The sequence below is a fragment of the Coenobita brevimanus genome, chromosome 92 (genome assembly GCF_032717465.1).
Source record: "Coenobita brevimanus isolate Jiangsu-jjx chromosome 92, ASM3271746v2, whole genome shotgun sequence".
NCBI classification, from domain to species: Eukaryota; Metazoa; Arthropoda; class Malacostraca; order Decapoda; family Coenobitidae; genus Coenobita; species Coenobita brevimanus.
In genome coordinates, this window is record NC_137045.1 from 9262679 (window position 1) to 9283670 (window position 20992).

The window sequence follows — 20992 nt, forward strand, 5'->3', positions numbered from 1 at the left end:
CACCTTCCTCCTTCAAATTCGCTCAGATATACCTTGTTCACAACTCTGTTGTTATCCATTTTCTCCATATAACCATACCATCTCAGTGCACTCTCTCTGATTCTGGTGTCCACAGACTTCCACACTCCACATCTTTCACAAATCACATTACTTCGTATCACATCCACTCTCTGTACTCCACATTCATTTCAGACAGCAGTCCAATCTCTACTGCTCTTACTCTTGACTTTTCATTTGCATGCCAAACAAGAGTCTCATATCATCATCATCCGGACCTCCTTTCCCACCCAAGGGCAGGGTGAGAAGTAGCAAAGTCCAAACAGCCCAAAATTGCCCAATCCAATGGGCCACGCTTCCATTCACTCATCATTCAAGCCCCCGGAATCCTGGCTCTATCGGATACGCCAAAAACATTCACCACGTTCTGTAGTTTCACATAATCGTATCCGACAGAGTCAATCTCTCGTCATTGTGGTAGGTGGGGGCGCCCATCATCCACTCACTCAATGTAGAGGTGCCATATGATCTCTACACTGCGTGACAAGCCAAATGGTTCCCTGTACCCAGGAAACCATTTACTACGCTGGGTGGTAACCATATAACCGGGGATTCGGCAGGGTTGTGTCTCCCAGATTCCCCTATCCAAAATCACTTAATCATGGCAGTCGTTTCAGCGAGTCTCATATCCATTTGTTAAAGTTCGCACTAACACTCCATCATGTTAGCCTCATGCAGCTGCAACACTCAAGCCTCTGTTTCTTATCAAGGTCTTCATAGCACCAGCTACTTGCCTTTCTTGGGTTACTCTACTTTCCATTTCTTTTCCATATTTTCCTCACTTTTCTATCACTATACTCAGGTATTTGACTCTCTCACCAATTCTAGTCTCTCTCCAAGCACCAGCTACTTGCCTTTCTTGGGTTACTCTACTTTCCATTTCTTTTCCATATTTTCCTCACTTTTCTATCACTATACTCAGGTATTTGACTCTCTCACCAATTCTAGTCTCTCTCCATTCACTGTAACATCACACTGGGACTCACCTTCTCTCAATAACCATCACTTTAGTTTTTTCTACATTTACTCTCAAGGTATGATGCTCACAAACATCAGCAAAATTCTGCACTAGTCTACCAAGTTCTTGTGCAGTACTTGAAAGTAGTACTGCATCATCAGCATTCAACAAATCTGAGATATTCCATCGATCACCATTCATTACCAACACCATCCCTCTCTCCATTAATCGTGTTTTTACTTCTCTCATCACCCCATCCATATATACATTGAACAACCACGGGGACATCATACAACTCTGTTGCACACCCACACCAATCATGAACCATTTGCTTACATGCCCATTTACCCTTACATATCCTTCACTACCATCATAAAAACTCTTGACGGCACCTAGCAGCTTACCATTTACACCGTACATGCACAAAACCTTCCACAATCTTTCTCTATCTACTTTGTCATACATTTTTTCCATATCCATGAATGCCATAAACACCTTATAGTCCTTCTCACAAGCCTTCTCCACTATCTGTCTTACCACAAATATATGATCCACACATCCTCTGCCACTCCTAAAGCCACCCTCCTCTTCACTCAGCAGGACTTCTGATATCTTGCTTACTTTCTTTACGATAATTCTTCTATACACCTTACCTACCAAAATAAATTTATGTCATGATAATTCTTGCATTCACTTCGCTCACCTTTATTTTCGTATCGGGGTACAATCACAGCCTTCTTCCACTCCGACGACACAGTTTCACCCATCCATGCCTCCTTACGTATCTCCAAGAAGAACTTCATTCCACCCTCTCTACCACACTTAATCATCTCTGCATAAACCTCATCAACCCCAGCTGCTTTCCCATTTATCTCGCTTCACAGTGTTCATCACCTGTGTGAATGTCAAGTTTCCTGCCACTGCATTCCTTCTCTGCACACCCCCAAAACCTATCATGTTTACAGCAGCTCTGCTCTCTCTATTCCCATTCATCACAAAATATTCTTTCTATCTGGTCCTTACTTCACCCCCATGAGTTAATAACATAAAATACCACTTTGTTTGAAATGTGGAATATGGGTTATAAATGCACAACCTCCTTTCTTGACGCATATTTTTCAGTCGCTTCCCATATATAATTTTCTCCCGGCACTCCATTACAACCCATTATGTTATCCTCACGACCTATGCCTACTTATCGCCCATTACCCTCACTTTATGGCTCCTGGATATTTCTCCAATTGCTTCATCCAACTCATCCCACAACCTTTCTTTCTCTCTCTCTCACTCCTGTCATCAAACGATGCATATACTACAATCACAGCCACTTTCACCGTCTCAAACTTGAACATGACACATACATCTCGAGCTGACACATGTGCAATCTCTCATTCCACTCTGCCACACTTCATTCATCAACAAACCAACTCCTTCCTTGCATCTTCCTCGCCCATTCAAGCCCAACTTCACACACTTTACACCCTCCCAAGTATAGTACAACAAAACAAAATGAGAAGCTGCCGGAAATAAAGAAAAATATGTATGTTTGGAAAACACACAAACACACAGGAAAAAATATATAAAAATCATCATGTCCTTACAAAAAGCAGGATATTCCTGTAAGCTTTGAAGGGTAGATATGCTTGACATACCTAAACAACCTGATGACATGTATGTACCCAAAGGCACCATCATGACTGCTGCACTACTGCACATAAATCAGTTATGCCTACAAAGGAATCCATCCATCCATCCATCATCCAATCCTACGTTGCCCTATGAGGAGCGTAGGAGCCCGGGGCTAGGCAGTTGGTCCTAACATTTAAGACATACTAAATGAATGAAATTGCAGTAAACTTACAATAATCTCAATAAAACTATCAGAAACAAACAAAATAATCACTAGCTTCATTTGTTCCTATCTGCTTTCATCATGTTAAATGATATAAATCTTCGTATGCAAGTTTTAACTTGTGACACCTTGGCTGAGCTGTTAAAAAATGGAGAACTGTTGCTTCACTGGGATTACGCCATTTATGCAACTGGTAACTAACTTACAAATATTGTAAGTATTTTCAAATAAACAAGATCTAGCACAATTACATTAACAATGGAGAATTAGATTAAATTTGTTGTTACAGGTATTTATAAGCACTGGTATCCTTTGGGTTATGACTGGAAAAGACAAAATTGGATCAGACATGGAGAAAATCTGTTAAACAGTACTACAAAAATTTATACTACAAATTTATAGTGTGTGTGTGTGTGTGTGTGTGTGCATATTTCCAGTCATGATGTGATCATTTTGAATGATTTTGTATCTATCCCTCCTTTTGGCTATACGACTTCAAATCCATACAGATCAATAAACTCAATAAATTACTGTCTGCCTCTAAATCACTTTCACCAACATGAGCAATTACCGAGGGGGTATATACCACGTTGTAAATAAAGAAGAATACTTCTGTTGTAAATTCACTATGAAAACCTAGTTGTAGATAAGTACAGGAAGGGGCATAAATGATCTATTATTATCCTTGCCAATACTGCTGATCTATTATTATCCTTGCCAATACTGCATCTGTTTAGGGAAAAATGATAACTACCAAAACAAACATTTTAACGAAGTTTAACAACCCTCATATTTCTTTCAACACAATGAGAAGATTGCATCACATCTATTAGCCCACAATTTTCCATCTCTATCTATCCATCTATTGCCAGACGCCTTAATCTTGTAACAGGTGACCACAAACAATTCACCTCCATGTCGCCCCGTCCCCCACCATTTCTTTGCCCTGCTCCCTGCTCACAACCCTCTCTCTCATAAACCTCTCCATTCCATCTCTCCACCTTATCCTTTGCCTCCCCCTCCCTCTCACCCCCTCCACCTCACTCAATACACTCTCTTCATTAGTCCCTCACTCTCCATCCTCTCCACTTGACCAAACCACTCATACAAAAGACAGTCATAATCAACTAACCTCATGACAACCAGAGGCAACCAAGGGGCAGGTAACCAAAATCCTGGGTCACCAATCTGTAACAAAATTCATACACTAATGATATGATGCAACTCACCTACAGTGCGTTTCTGCAAGTCAGTTACTATATCAGAACGCTGTGAGATATTGTTTGTCCTCAGTCCTCAGGGAACCATGTTAAATCATCATAATCTGGCCAGACGGAGTATATGGCAAAAATAAATATGTTCATATATATACACCGGTATTTATAACATATTACAGTAGTTTCTCATACAATGAAATTAGAAAATATACAAACACAAAAAAGATAGTATAATAAATGCAAATGAGAAGCTGCCTGGAATTTAAAGAAAAAAAAGTTGGGGGAAAACTCTACCATCTGAGAAAAAAAAAAAAAAAAAAAAAAAAAAAAAAAAAAAGAGGGGGGGGGGAATCATGATCTCCACTTATCACTACACATAATAAGATAAGATATATGAGTAAGCTTTAACAGGTAGATCTACTTGACATACTTGAACAATTTGATGACATGTAAGTAACCAAAGGCACCATCATCACTGCTGCACTACTTCACATACATCAGTCGTGCCTATAAAGGAATACACATAATAAATGAAAGGAATTCCAGCAAACTTACAATAATCTCAAAAATACTATCAGAAACAGATGAAATAATCACTGACTTCATTTGTCCCTATCTTGTTCATCATGATAAATGATATAAACCTTGGGATGCAAGTCTTGACTGTGAAACCTTGGTTGAGTTGTTAAAAAATGGAGACCAAATTGCTTCACTTAGATTATGTCATTTCTGCATCTGGTAACAAATATTGTAAGTATGGTCATTTCAAATAAACACAATTCAGTCTACAGTAGAACCCCGGAAGTCATACACAATTCGTTCCTGGAGGCTATACGAGTTGCGAATTGTTTGAAAATCAAATACCTTTTTTCCGTAAGAAACAATGTAATTTGCATTAATCCGTTCTTTAGTATGGATGAAACCGTAGATTTCGCCATACTATAATGAATGGCAAGATCGGAGACAGGGGTTCCACTTTCAAACTTTGCAATGAGTTCTTTTTTCACCTCAGTTGTTGTTCTCATTGCTTTACTTTTAGCTCCAGCTAACTCACTAATCTCTTGGGGCCATGATTATGTACAATTTTCTAACGAAAATACGTAATTCATCACAAAGTTTAATCGAGCCTGTATGACTGATGCATAGCTTTGGGAAGACAAAGCCAGACTGGTGACCATGTGGCACCTATGACATCGCATCTCTTAGTGAGAATAACAGGTCACCGTCCAAAAACTGGAGTGATTATTGGGCAAAAAAAGCTGTACAAAAACCGAGTTGTACAAGCAGAGAGGCGTACGAATTCCGGGGTTCAACTGTAATTACATTAACAATGGAGAATTCAATTAAATTTGTTGTTATTCATAAGCAATGGTATCTTTAGGGTTATGAATGAAAAAGATATACTGTAATTGGATCTGACACAGAGAAAATCTGTTAAAAAAAACTACAAAGTTAGTCAGATTTATTGTGTGTGTGTGTGTGTGGGGGGGGGGGTGCGCATGAGAGCGAGTGAGCATGCGTGTGTGCATGTGTATTTCCAGTACCGACACAATCATTTTGAATGCTTTTGTGCCTATCACTCCTTTTGGCTAGACAGCTTCAAATTCATACAATGCAATAATCTCACAATAAATTATTGTCTGCCTCTAAACCAACACACACAATTGCTAAGGGGTATGTACAATTGTATAAAAAAGTATCGTTACGACTGTGCTAAACAGTACGACAAACGACGATGGTTTATGAAAAACTCACAATAAATTACTGTCTGCCTCTAAACCAACACAAACAATTGCTAAGGGGTACGTACAATTGTATAAAAACGTATCGTTACGACTCTGTGCTAAACAGTACGACAAACGATGATAGTTTATGAAAAACAGGCAGGGGGCTAGGAATCTGTTGGTACCCCTGTATATCCAACAATGTTGGTTATGCATGGGATACAAGAGGCATTTCCTGTGTTTGCAGTAATAAATGCGGTGATATGAATATATCAACCCTTCGGAAACAGCAGCCAGTGCAGTGTTCGTTACGTATCTATCGGACCCCCGAGTTAATGATACTTTTCTGTACAGTTGTACCATGGAGGAAATAATGCATTATTCTTCTGTTGCAAATTAACTATGAAAACCCAGTAATAGCCATGTAAAGGAAGCTGCATAAATTGCCTGTTACAACCCTTGTCAATAATGCACCAGTTTGGGGAGGAATGATGATAAATGCCAAACAAATACTTTAACAATCAAAGAGTTTGTATTCCTTTCAATACAGAGAAAACATTGCATCACATCTCTTAGCCCCGGATTATCACTCATACAAAAGACAGTCATAATCACCTAATCTCATGACAGCTAGAGGCGGCCAAGGGGCAGGTATCCAAATCCTAGGTCACCAATCTGTAACAAAATTCATACACTAATGATATGATGCAACTCACCTACAGTGCATTTCTACAAGTCAGTTACTATATCAGAACGCTGTGAGATATTGCTTGTCCTCAGTCCTCAGGGAACCATATTAAATCATCATAATCTTGCTAGATGGAGTGTACGGCTGATTTAAATATGTTCATGTATGTATTCATATTAGTTTCTCATAAAATGAACTTAGATAGGAAATATACAAACACAAAAAGTATAGTATAATAAAAGAAATTGAGTAGCTCCTTTGGAAAAAAAAAAAAAAAAAAAAAAAAAAAATCCACCAGAACTTGGTGGGGGAGCAGCATGACCTCCGCTTATTAATACACAACATAGGATACATAATGTAAGCTTTGACAGGTAGATCTGCTTGACATACCTGAACAACTTGATGACATGTAAGTAACCAAAGGCACCATCATCACTGCTGCACTACTTCACATACATCAGTCGTGCCTATAAAGGAATACACATAATAAATGAAAGGTAATTACAGTAAACTTACAATAATCTCAAAAAGACTATCAGAAACAGATAAAATAATCACTGACTTCATTTGTCCCTATCTCGTTCATCATTATAAATTATATAAACCTTGTGATGCAAGTCTTGCCTGTGACACCTTGGTTGAGTTTTTAAAAAATGGAGGCCAAATTGCTTCACTTGGATTATGTCATTTCTGCATCTCGTAACTAATTTACATATATTGTAAGTACAGTCATTTCAAATAAACACGATTCAGTACAATTACATTAACAAAGGTGAATTCGATTAAATTTGTTGTTATTCATGAGCATTGGTATCCTTAGGGTTATGACTGAAAAAGATATACTGTAACTGGATCTGACACAGAGAAAATCTGTTAAATAAAACTACAAAGTTAGTCAGATTTATTGTGTGTATGTTGGGGGGAGGGGGGTGCATGCGAGCAAGCAAGTGTCCATGTGAGCATAGATGTGTGTACATGTGTATTTCCAGTACTGACATGATCATTTTGAATGCTTTTGTGCCTATCACTCCTTTTGGCTAGACAGCTTCAAATCCGTACAATGCAATAATCTCACAATAAATTATTGTCCGCCTCTAAACCAACACAAACAAGTACAGAGGGGTATGTACAATGGAGGATATAATGCATTATTCTTCTGTTGCGAATTAACTATGAAAATCCAGTAATAGCCATGTAAGGGAAGCGGCATAAATTCCCTGTTACAACCCTTGTCAATAATGCACCAGTTTGGGGAGGAATAATGATAAATTCCAAACAAATACTTTAACAATCAAAGAGTTTGTATTCCTTTCAATACAGAGAAAACATTGCATCACATCTCTTAGCCCAGGATTATCACTCATACAAAAGACAGTCATAATCACCTAATCTCATGACAGCTAGAGGTGGCCAAGGGGCAGGTATCCAAAACCTGGGTCACCAATCTGTAACAAAATTCATACACTAATGATATGATGCAACTCACCTACAGTGCATTTCTACAAGTCAGTTACTATATCAGAACGCTGTGAGATATTGCTTGTCCTCAGTCCTCAGGGAACCATATTAAATCATCATAATCTTGCTAGATGGAGTGTACGGCTGATTTAAATATGTTCATGTATGTATTCATATTAGTTTCTCATAAAAATGAACTTAGATAGGAAATATACAAACACAAAAAGTATAGTATAATAAAAGAAACTGAGTAGCTCCTTTGGAGAAAAAAAAAAAAAAAAAAAAAAAAAAATCCACCAGAACTTGGTGGGGGAGCAGCATGACCTCCGCTTATTAATACACAACATAGGATACATAATGTAAGCTTTGACAGGTAGATCTGCTTGACATACCTGAACAACTTGACATGTAAGTAACCAAAGGCACCATCATCACTGCTGCACTACTTCACATATATCAGTCGTGCCTATAAAGGAATACACATAATAAATGAAAGGTAATTCCAGTAAACTTACAATAATCTCAAAAAGACTATCAGAAACAGATAAAATAATCACTGACTTCATTTGTCCCTATCTCGTTCATCATTATAAATTATATAAACCTTGTGATGCAAGTCTTGCCTGTGACACCTTGGCTGAGTTTTTAAAAAATGGAGGCCAAATTGCTTCACTTGGATTATGTCATTTCTGCATCTCGTAACTAATTTACATATATTGTAAGTACAGTCATTTCAAATAAACACGATTCAGTACAATTACATTAACAAAGGTGAATTCGATTAAATTTATTGTTATTCATGAGCATTGGTATCCTTAGGGTTATGACTGAAAAAGATATACTGTAATTGGATCTAACACAGAGAAAATCTGTTAAATAAAACTACTGTGCATGTTAGATACATTGTGTGTGTGTGTGGGGGGGGGTGCATGCGAGCAAGCAGGTGTCCATGTGTGCACAGATGTGCGTACCTGTGTATTTCCAGTACCGACATGATCATTTTGAATGCTTTTGTGCCTATCACTCCTTTTGGCTAGACAGCTTCAAATCCATACAATTCAATAATCTCACAATAAATTATTGTACGCCTCTAAACCAACACAAACAATTACAGAGGGGTATGTACAATGGAGGATATAATGCATTATTCTTCTGTTGCAAATTAACTATGAAAACCCAGTAACAGCCATGTAAGGGAAGCGGCATAAATTACCTGTTACAACCCTTGTCAATAATGCACCAGTTTGGAGAGGAATGATGATAAATGCCAAACAAATACTTTAACAATCAAAGAGTTTGTATTCCTTTCAATACAGAGAAAACATTGCATCACATCTCTTAGCCCCGGATTATCACTCATACAAAAGACAGTCATAATCACCTAATCTCATGACAGGCTAGAGGCGGCCAAGGGGCAGGTATCCAAATCCTGGGTCACCAATCTGTAACAAAATTCATACACTCACGATATAATGCAACCCACCTACAGTGCATTTCTACAAGTCAGTTACTATATCAGAACGCTGTGAGATATTGCTTGTCCTCAGTCCTCAGGGAACCATATTAAATCATCATAATCTTGGTAGATGGAGTGTACGGCTGATTTAAATATGTTCATGTATGTATTCATATTAGTTTCTCATACAATGAACTTAGATAGGAAATATACAAACACAAAAAGTATAGTATAATAAAAGAAATCGAGTAGCTCCTTTGAGGGGGGGGGGGGGAATCTACCAGAACTTGGTGGGGGAGCAGCATGATCTCCGCTTATTAATACACAACATAGGATACATAATGTAAGCTTTGACAGGTAGATCTGCTTGACATACCTGAACAACTTGATGACATGTAAGTAACCAAAGGCACCATCATCACTGCTGCACTACTTCACATACATCAGTCGTGCCTATAAAGGAATACACATAATAAATGAAAGGTAATTCCAGTAAACTTACAATAATCTCAAAAAGACTATCAGAAACAGATAAAATAATCACTGACTTCATTTGTCCCTATCTCGTTCATCATTATAAATTATATAAACCTTGTGATGCAAGTCTTGCCTGTGACACCTTGGTTGAATTTTTAAAAAATGGAGACCAAATTGCTTCACTTGGATTATGTCATTTCTGCATCTCGTAACTAATTTACATATATTGTAAGTACAGTCATTTCAAATAAACACGATTCAGTTCAATTGCATTAACGAAGGTGAATTCGATTAAATTTGTTGTTATTCATGAGCATTGGTATCCTTAGGGTTATGACTGAAAAAGATATACTGTAATTGGATCTAACACAGAGAAAATCTATTAAATAAAACTACACGTTAGTCAGATTTATTGTGTGTGTGTGTGGGGGGGGGTGCATGCGAGCAAGCAAGTGTCCATGTGAGCATAGATGTGCGTACATGTGTATTTCCAGTACAGACACGATCATTTTGAATGCTTTTGTGCCTATCACTCCTTTTGGCTAGACAGCTTCAAATCCGTACAATGCAATAATCTCACAATAAATTATTGTACGCCTCTAAACCAACACAAACAAGCACAGAGGGGTATGTACAATGGAGGATATAATGCATAATTCTTCTGTTGCGAATTAACTATGAAAATCCAGTAATAGCCATGTAAGGGAAGCGGCATAAATTACCTGTTACAACCCTTGTCAATAATGCACCAGTTTGGGGAGGAATGATGATAAATGCCAAACAAATACTTTAACAATCAAAGAGTTTGTATTCCTTTCAATACAGAGAAAACATTGCATCACATCTCTTAGCCCAGGATTATCACTCATACAAAAGACAGTCATAATCACCTAATCTCATGACAGCTAGAGGTGGCAAAGGGGCAGGTATCCAAAACCTGGGTCACCAATCTGTAACAAAATTCATACACTAATGATATGATGCAACTCACCTACAGTGCATTTCTACAAGTCAGTTACTATATCAGAACGCTGTGAGATATTGCTTGTCCTCAGTCCTCAGGGAACCATATTAAATCATCATAATCTTGCTAGATGGAGTGTACGGCTGATATAAATATGTTCATGTATGTATTCATATTAGTTTCTCATACAATGAACTTAGATAGGAAATATACAAACACAAAAAGTATAGTATAATAAAAGAAATTGAGTAGCTCCCTAAAAAAAAAAAAAAATCCACCAGAACTTGGTGAGGGAGCAGCATGACCTCCGCTTATTAATACACAACATAGGATACATAATGTAAGCTTTGACAGGTAGATCTGCTTGACATACCTGAACAACTTGATGACATGTAAGTAACCAAAGGCACCATCATCACTGCTGCACTACTTCACATACATCAGTCGTGCCTATAAAGGAATACACATTATAAATGAAAGGTAATTACAGTAAACTTACAATAATCTCAAAAAGACTATCAGAAACAGATAAAATAATCACTGACTTCATTTGTCCCTATCTCGTTCATCATTATAAATTATATAAACCTTGTGATGCAAGTCTTGCCTGTGACACCTTGGCTGAGTTTTTAAAAAATGGAGGCCAAATTGCTTCACTTGGATTATGTCATTTCTGCATCTCGTAACTAATTTACATATATTGTAAGTACAGTCATTTCAAATAAACACGATTCAGTACAATTGCATTAACGAAGGTGAATTCGATTAAATTTGTTGTTATTCATGAGCATTGGTATCCTTAGGGTTATGACTGAAAAAGATATACTGTAATTGGATCTAACACAGAGAAAATCTGTTAAATAAAACTACACGTTAGTCAGATTTATTGTGTGTGTGTGTGGGGGGGGGTGCATGCGAGCAAGCAAGTGTCCATGTGAGCATAGATGTGCGTACATGTGTATTTCCAGTACAGACACGATCATTTTGAATGCTTTTGTGCCTATCACTCCTTTTGGCTAGACAGCTTCAAATCCGTACAATGCAATAATCTCACAATAAATTATTGTACGCCTCTAAACCAACACAAACAAGCACAGAGGGGTATGTACAATGGAGGATATAATGCATAATTCTTCTGTTGCGAATTAACTATGAAAATCCAGTAATAGCCATGTAAGGGAAGCGGCATAAATTACCTGTTACAACCCTTGTCAATAATGCACCAGTTTGGGGAGGAATGATGATAAATGCCAAACAAATACTTTAACAATCAAAGAGTTTGTATTCCTTTCAATACAGAGAAAACATTGCATCACATCTCTTAGCCCAGGATTATCACTCATACAAAAGAAAGTCATAATCACCTAATCTCATGACAGCTAGAGGTGGCCAAGGGGCAGGTATCCAAAACCTGGGTCACCAATCTGTAACAAAATTCATACACTAATGATATGATGCAACTCACCTACAGTGCATTTCTACAAGTCAGATACTATATCAGAACGCTGTGAGATATTGCTTGTCCTCAGTCCTCAGGGAACCATATTAAATCATCATAATCTTGCTAGATGGAGTGTACGGCTGATATAAATATGTTCATGTATGTATTCATATTAGTATCTCATACAATGAACTTAGATAGGAAATATACAAACACAAAAAGTATAGTATAATAAAAGAAATTGAGTAGCTCCTTTGAAAAAAAAAAAAAAAAAAAAAAAAAAAAAAAATCCACCAGAACTTGGTGGGGGAGCAGCATGACCTCCGCTTATTAATACACAACATAGGATACATAATGTAAGCTTTGACAGGTAGATCTGCTTGACATACCTGAACAACTTGATGACATGTAAGTAACCAAAGGCACCATCATCACTGCTGCACTACTTCACATACATCAGTCGTGCCTATAAAGGAATACACATTATAAATGAAAGGTAATTACAGTAAACTTACAATAATCTCAAAAAGACTATCAGAAACAGATAAAATAATCACTGACTTCATTTGTCCCTATCTCGTTCATCATTATAAATTATATAAACCTTGTGATGCAAGTCTTGCCTGTGACACCTTGGCTGAGTTTTTAAAAAATGGAGGCCAAATTGCTTCACTTGGATTATGTCATTTCTGCATCTCGTAACTAATTTACATATATTGTAAGTACAGTCATTTCAAATAAACACGATTCAGTACAATTACATTAACAAAGGTGAATTTGATTAAATTTGTTGTTATTCATGAGCATTGGTATCCTTAGGGTTATGACTGAAAAAGATATACTGTAACTGGATCTGACACAGAGAAAATCTGTTAAATAAAACTACAAAGTTAGTCAGATTTATTGTATATTGGGGGGAGGGGGTGCATGCGAGCAAGCAAGTGTCCATGTGAGCATAGATGTGTGTACATGTGTATTTCCGGTACCGACATGATCATTTTGAATGCTTTTGTGCCTATCACTCCTTTTGGCTAGACAGCTTCAAATCCATACAATGCAATAATCTCACAATAAATTATTGTCCGCCTCTAAACCAACACAATTACAGAGGGGTATGTACAATGGAGGATATAATGCATTATTCTTCTGTTGCGAATTAACTATGAAAATCCAGTAATAGCCATGTAAGGGAAGCGGCATAAATTACCTGTTACAACCTTGTCAATAATGCACCAGTTTGTGGAGGAATGATGATAAATGCCAAACAAATACTTTAACAATCAAAGAGTTTGTATTCCTTTCAATACAGAGAAAACATTGCATCACATCTCTTAGCCCAGGATTATCACTCATACAAAAGACAGTCATAATCACCTAATCTCATGACAGCTAGAGGTGGCCAAGGGACAGGTATTCAAATCCTGGGTCACCAATCTGTAACAAAATTCATACACTAATGATATGATGCAACTCACCTACAGTGCATTTCTACAAGTCAGTTACTATATCAGAACGCTGTGAGATATTGCTTGTCCTCAGTCCTCAGGCAACCATATTAAATCATCATAATCTAGTGAGATAGAGTGTATGACTAATATAAATATGTTTATATATGTATTCATAACATATTAGTTTCTCATACACTGAAATTAGATAGTGAATATATATACAAAATGTAAAGTATAAAAGAAACTGAAGTGCTGGCTTAAAAATATATATATATATATATATATATATATATATACAGCAGCACTTTGGAAAAAATAAATGTGAAAAAAATAAACATGTTTATGTGACACTATAGAATTTGGTGAATGTCTTTTGGCGTATCCAACAGAGCCAGGATTCCGGGGGCTTGAATGATGAGTGAATGGAAGCGTGGCCCACAGGATTGGGCAAATTTGGGCTGTCTGGACACTGCTACTCCTCACCCTGTCCTTGGGTGGGAAAGGAGGTCTGGATGATTGGGGGGGGGGGGGAAGCATCATAAAATCCACTTATCACTACACAAAATAGGATACATATGTAAGCTTTGACAGGTAGATCTGCTTGACATACCAAAACAACTTGATGACATGTAAGTAACCAAAGGCACCATCATCACTGCTGCGCTACTTCACATACATCAGTCGTGCCTATAAAGGAATACACATAATAAATGAATGGAATTCCAGTAAACTTACAATAATCTCAAAAAGACTATCAGAAACAGATAAAATAATCACTGACTTCATTTGTCCCTATCTCGTTCATCATTATAAATTATATAAACCTTGTGATGCAAGTCTTGACTGTGACACCTTGGCTGAGTTTTTAAAAAATCGAGGCCAAATTGCTTCACTTGGATTATGTCATTTCTGCATCTCGTAACTAATTTACATATATTGTAAGTACAGTCATTTCAAATAAACACGATTCAGTACAATTACATTAACAAAGGAGAATTTGATTAAATTTGTTGTTATTCATGAGCATTGGTATCCTTAGGGTTATGACTGAAAAAGATATACTGTAATTGGATCTGACACAGAGAAAATCTGTTAAATAAAACTACAAGTTAGTGAGATTTATTGTGTGTGTGTGTGGGGGGGGGTGCATGCGAGCAAGCAAGTGTCCATGTGTGCATAGATGTGTGTACATATGTATTTCCAGTACCGACATGATCATTTTGAATGCTTTTGTGCCTATCACTCCTTTTGGCTAGACAGCTTCAAATCCATACAATGCAATAATCTCACAATAAATTATTGTCCGCCTCTAAACCAACACACACAAGCACAGAGGGGTATGTACAATGGAGGAAACAATGCATTATTCGTCCGTTGTGAATTAACTATGAAAACCGAGTAATAGCCACATAAAGCAAGGGGCATAAATCATTTGTTACAACCCTTGTCAATACTGCACCAGTTTGGGGACAAATAAAGGTAATGCCAAACAAATATTTTAACAAACAAAGAGCTCATATTCCTTTCAATACTGTGATGACACTGCATCATATCTCTTAGCCCCGGATTATCACTCATACAAAAGACAGTCATAATCACCTAACCTCATGACAGCTAGAGGCAGCCAAGGGGCAGGTATCCAAAATCCTGGGTCACCAATCTGTAACAAAATTCATACACTCACAATATGATGCAACCCACCTACAATGCATTTCTGCAAGTCAGTTACTATGTCAGAACGCTGTGAGATATTGTTTGTCCTCAGGGAACCATATTAAATCATCATAATCTTGTGAGATGGAGTGCACGGCTAATATAAATAGCTCATACGTGTATTCATATTAGTTTCTCATACACTGAAATTAGATAGTAAATATAGAAACACAAATAAATGAGCTACCTGGGAAAAAAAAAAAAAAAAAACAACAACGGGGGAAGGGGGAGTTGGAAAAAATCTACTAGAACTTGGGGAGGGGGGGCATCATAATCTCCGCTTATCAATACACAAAAAGGGCATCATAATCTCCGTTTATCAATACACACACACACACGCAAAAAGGGCATCATAATCTCCGCTTATCAATACACACACACACAAAAAGGGCATCATAATCTCCGCTTATCAATACACACACACGCGCGCAAAAAGGGCATCATAATCTCCGCTTATCAATACACACACACACACAAAAAGGGCATCATAATCTCCGTTTATCAATACACAAAATAGGATATGTAAACTTTGACATGTAGATCTGCTTGACATACCTGAACAACTTGATGACATGTAAGTAACCAAAGGCACCATCATCACTGCTGCACTACTTCACGTACATCAGTCGTGCCTATAAAGGAATACACATAATAAATGAAAGGAATTCCAGCAAACTTACAATAATCTCAAAAATACTATCAGAAACAGATAAAATAATCACTGACTTCATTTGTCCCTATCTTGTTCATCATGAAAAACGATATAAACCTTGTGATGCAAATCTTGACTGTGAAACCTTGGTTGAGTTGTTAAAAAATGGAGACCAAATTGCTTCACTTGGATTGTCATTTCTACATCTGGTAACTAATTTACAAATATTGTAAGTACAGTCATTTCAAATAAACACAATTCAGTATAATTACATTAACCCCTTAACTGCGGGGTGTCACTTTCGTGACGCTCGGGAGCAAGGGATCATACCGCGGGGCATCACATTTGTGATTCTGTGTTATTTCTAATTCGCCTGGGATTTCAAGTGGTGGCTTGTGTCATCTATCAGTACTACCAGTGTCCAGCTATACTCACCTGTACTCCCATCCACTGTTGACAATTTAGCCATTTTTCTCCTGTCCTTGACTCCCTCCCTCCTTACCTCCCCTCCATTACCCTCTCCTCCCACCTGACCAGCTGCGCTACACAAATGCTCGACAGATTTTTCCACTCATTTTATCCACTGAAATGTGGCCTTTGCCCTATTCTTATACAAAATATAAAAGAAAGAAAAGATAATTGATACTGCCATACATCTGGAATGGGCTACTTATCACCTGGCAACACCTCACGTGCACTCGTTTGCTAATTTTCCCTGTTTATTTCCCGTTGAAATATGCCGTATGACCTGTTCTCATAATAAAAATATATATATAAGAAAGGAAGGGAGAAGCCTAAGTGACATTTACATTCACCTGAAACTACCTAATTTATTATGTATTGTCTAGATTTCCTGCCAATCATTTCATAGCGTATATATTAGCAGCAGTCACCACGCTGACATTGGCAGCCCTTCACTGCCCCTAAGCAAGAGCATTCAGTTTACTGTCGTCTTTCAAGGTGAAACCACGTCGGATTCGCGCCTGTCCAATTCCGCCACTTTTTAGCCCCATGCAAAGGGCCCAGTAACCTCTATCTCTACTAAACCTCGTGTGGAAAGGGGTAAATGGCTAAGTGACTGCTGTGGAACGTGAACTGGCTAATTTATCAACGTTAATGATGGACAGTGACTACAATCTTTCTGGTGACTCTAAAACAGTGCAAGTGGAAATGTAAATAATGTGTAAACAGCATGTGAAAGCAATGAATATAAATATAACTGAAGTGGAAAATAGTTGCATAAGTTACTGCAAGTGACAGTGCATAACATAGTGTAAATAAAATAGAGAATGTAAACAGAAACATAAATACGTAGTAATATAAGAATACGAGTATATATACTACTGTAGGAGTAATGAAAGTGAAAATTTCACTCTACAGTAGCATGTATGAATTCTATGAGTTATGAAAGTGAAAGTGCCAGATTCGTTCACGCTTGTATACAGGACGAGAAAGTGAATGCTACATATTTTACTGAAAGAGAAACTGAATGCCTACAGTGACAATAAACTACTATTACAGAAGAAAACTTATGGATAAAGACTGCAGCTATATACAAGTGTTATATAGTAATAGGAATATAAAGTGAGAGTATTTTTATGAACAATAAATGACAGAATACCAGCGGGGAACGAGAGCAAATGGGAAGCTCGTACGCGCTCGTAATTTTCAATGCTATCACAGTGTTCTTTTTTTGGAGTATGGATTCCAAACTATTTGAAAATCATAGAATAGTGTTTCTAGTGATAATATCAGGCTGTGGTAATCATATTACAGAGTGTTGGGAAGTGTAAAGTGGAGACTTCGTTACCCAACTTCAGAAGTCTCCAAAAGTCCTACGGTAATCGACGAAAGCTCGACAAACATCCCAGAAGAAAGCTGAAGGTATGTGCCATATGCATATGTAATTATAATATTCTAGGACCAATAACTGATTTTTGGCAAATATTTTAACAAAGTCTGTCAGAGTGCAAATATCCTAGCGGGACACACACGGAGCGCCAAAACAACCCTGCGGTTTAGGGGTTACCAATGGAGAATTTGATTAAATTTGTTGTTATTCATGAGCATGGGTATCCTTAGGGTTATGACTGAAAAAGATATACTGTAACTGGAACTGACACAGAGCAAATCTGTTAAACAATACTACAGAGCTAGTCAGATTTATTGTGTGTGTGTGTGTGGGGGGGGGGGGTGCATGCGAGCAAGCGAGTGTGCATGTGTATTTCCAGTACAGACATGATCATTTTGAATGCTTTTGTGCCTATCACTCCTTTTGGCTAGACAGCTTCAAATCCATACAATGCAATAATCTCACAATAAATTATTGTCTGCCCAGCCCTGATCACTTATGAACAATGGTACGTTATAAAAAGTTCCCCTGTTGACTAGCAACTACAGAGTGAAAAATTAATTTGATGAAAAAGAGGATTACTGTACTTTCTTCATCGTCTTGCCACTGCCACAACCTCCACTGTGATAATGAAAAGGAATCACTCTGCAACTGCAAAGAAAAGCTGTTCAAGCAGATTCAAGATGCCTGGTAATAGGAGCATTCACGCGACCGGAGAAATGCCAGATGTCACTGGTATTTTAATTTTTCGGATGGAAAAAAAATCACACGTCGGGCAATGATTGAATGGCCTTTTTCATGCATCTTATATATTGTAAAAATACGTAAATATTCTATTTCTTCTCTATAAAACAGTGCTTTGTCAATGCAGCTTGAAAAAATATAGTAATATAAAAAATATTTCACAGCAGTTGCAGCCTGGTTTATGCATGCATAGAAATATATATGTATATCTTTAACCAACAATAATAGTACCACATTAAACTCCCTGTGAGTAAGGAAAAAATTTAATTCACTTCAAGAAAGCATGTCGATATTTAGTTGCTGCCTCCGGTACAACAAGTTTTCCAAGCAAACCAAAACAGTTGTGTCTTTCTTCACTCTGTACCTACTCCATCAGCTGGCTTGCTTCGTATGTCTGGCAGCGCCAGGCTTCGATATGCCATAACATTTTAGAGTCTAATAAATGTTAAACTATGGATAAACCATATTTGCCATTTTTTGTACGTCAGATTATATACGAATGTCATTATTCATACGCCTTTTTTGCTTCATACAGTCCAAAAACAGTCTTATTGACAGATAGTGTCCTAACCTTCTTAGGGAAGAATATATTAATATACGAATTTTTAGGCGATATTTTGGGTGAAATAGCACAAGTAAGAGTAATTTACATTTTTTAAAAGGTATTTGCTTAACCAATATCGTAAATATCGATCAGAAAAAGAACACTGAAGTTTAACTAAGACCCCCTTAGCCCGTCAAAACGAAAACGAGACATGGTTTCTGGCGGTGTCTGGAAGATTTTCCTCTTCGCACGAACGCTCCTATTCCGACAGCTCTAAGCTAGGACTGCCCTTTTTCAAATCAAGTCTACACAATACAGTACTGTATATCAGAATTTTAACCAAAATATACTTGAATTTCTTCAATCACAACTACCATGCCTTTTGAAAAAATAAATTAACCTTAGGAACATCATGTTCCTTCTACCAACTAACATTCTACTGCTTCCTTTTAAGATTACAGACTCAAGAGCACAGAGTCACTAAAGAACTACAACTGTGGTCCAGCACTAGAAGGTTAAACTGACAATCCGCATAAAGATGAAACAAACCTTTTGATGAGACCCGGCCACTTAACTGGACGTGCTGAACATCTGTAAATAATTAGGCTATAACATTATGGAACCCTAAATTAGCATATATGTTCATCTTTCTGGCACACTCTCAGACCGCCCTAGTTTATCCTCACTTGTATCAGTAGTCTAACCAAAATAAACATTAGGTTCATCATGACATTTCAAACATAGTGAACAAAGAACTATGACATAACTAACCTCAACTCTTTTCAGTCCAGCAACTTCAGTCAGTGCTGTTTGTTCAGTATCATGTTACTGTATTCAGTTTTTGTGACCTGAAAAGGAAACAAAAAGTTGAATTTCCATGCAACCAACACTCAGCAATTTTTTTTTTTTAATCGCAACAGGCTAACGAGTTGACATTCACTTCTTAACAACCTGTCTATCATCAACTCTTCTGCTACCCCTTCAGGAACACAAGAGCATGGGATTACACTACTCAGTCCAGTCCTACCAATATGTACTGGACACTAACTGTGGATATGTCGCTATCGTAATTATAAACTTGATCCTTTATCTCCCTATCAAAATGAGATGATATAATAATAACCATCATCATCATCACCATCCAGACCTCCTTTCCCACCCTAGGGTGGGGTGAGGAGTAGCAACATCCAGCCAGCCCAAAATTGCCCAATCCAATAGGCCACTCTTCTATTCTCTCACCATTCCAGCCCCTGGAATCCTGGCTCTATCTGATAGATGGGGGCACCCACCATCCACTTACTCAATATAGGGAGGCCTTATGGTCTCTACCAAGTGAAGAGCCAAATGGTTTCCTGTACCCAGGAAACTATTTATTATGCTGGGTGGTAACTATATAACCAGGATTTTTTCCCAGGTTAAGTGTCCCCCAGACTCCCCTATCTAAAATCAAGTAATCATGTTTTGATACAATAAATAATAGTAAAAAAGTCTGGACTGACTCAATCTGATACATTTATGTGAAGCTACAATATAAGGTGAATGTTTTTTTTTTTTGATGTATCAGATAGAGCCATGATTCCAGGAGCTTGAGTGATGCACAAATGGAAGCAAGGCCCATTGGACTGGGCAAACTTAGGCTGTCTAGATGTTGCTACTCCTCACCCTGCCCTAAGGTGGGAAAGAGGGTCTGGATGATGATGAAGATAGAAGTATGCCCAGTGCAATAAGTCCCACAATCATTCAAGGC

The 20992-nt window shown here is 37.6% G+C and overlaps 1 long non-coding RNA gene across 2 annotated transcripts in view; it reads right to left on the bottom strand.

Moving 5' to 3' along the window:
• The window catches only part of LOC145412113 (uncharacterized), a 36035-nt gene that overhangs the window by 7104 nt on the left and 7939 nt on the right, over positions 1-20992 (bottom strand). The window contains exons 1-5 of one of the 2 annotated variants that reach the window (XR_013899530.1): positions 7882-7924; positions 6887-6963; positions 6424-6483; positions 4515-4591; positions 4000-4055 (exon numbers count right to left, since the gene is read on the bottom strand). This is a non-coding gene — a long non-coding RNA (uncharacterized LOC145412113). Of the gene's footprint in view, positions 1-3999; positions 4056-4514; positions 4592-6171; positions 6484-6886; positions 6964-7881; positions 7925-20992 lie in introns of those variants that run through there. The other variant, XR_013899529.1, reaches the window with a different exon arrangement.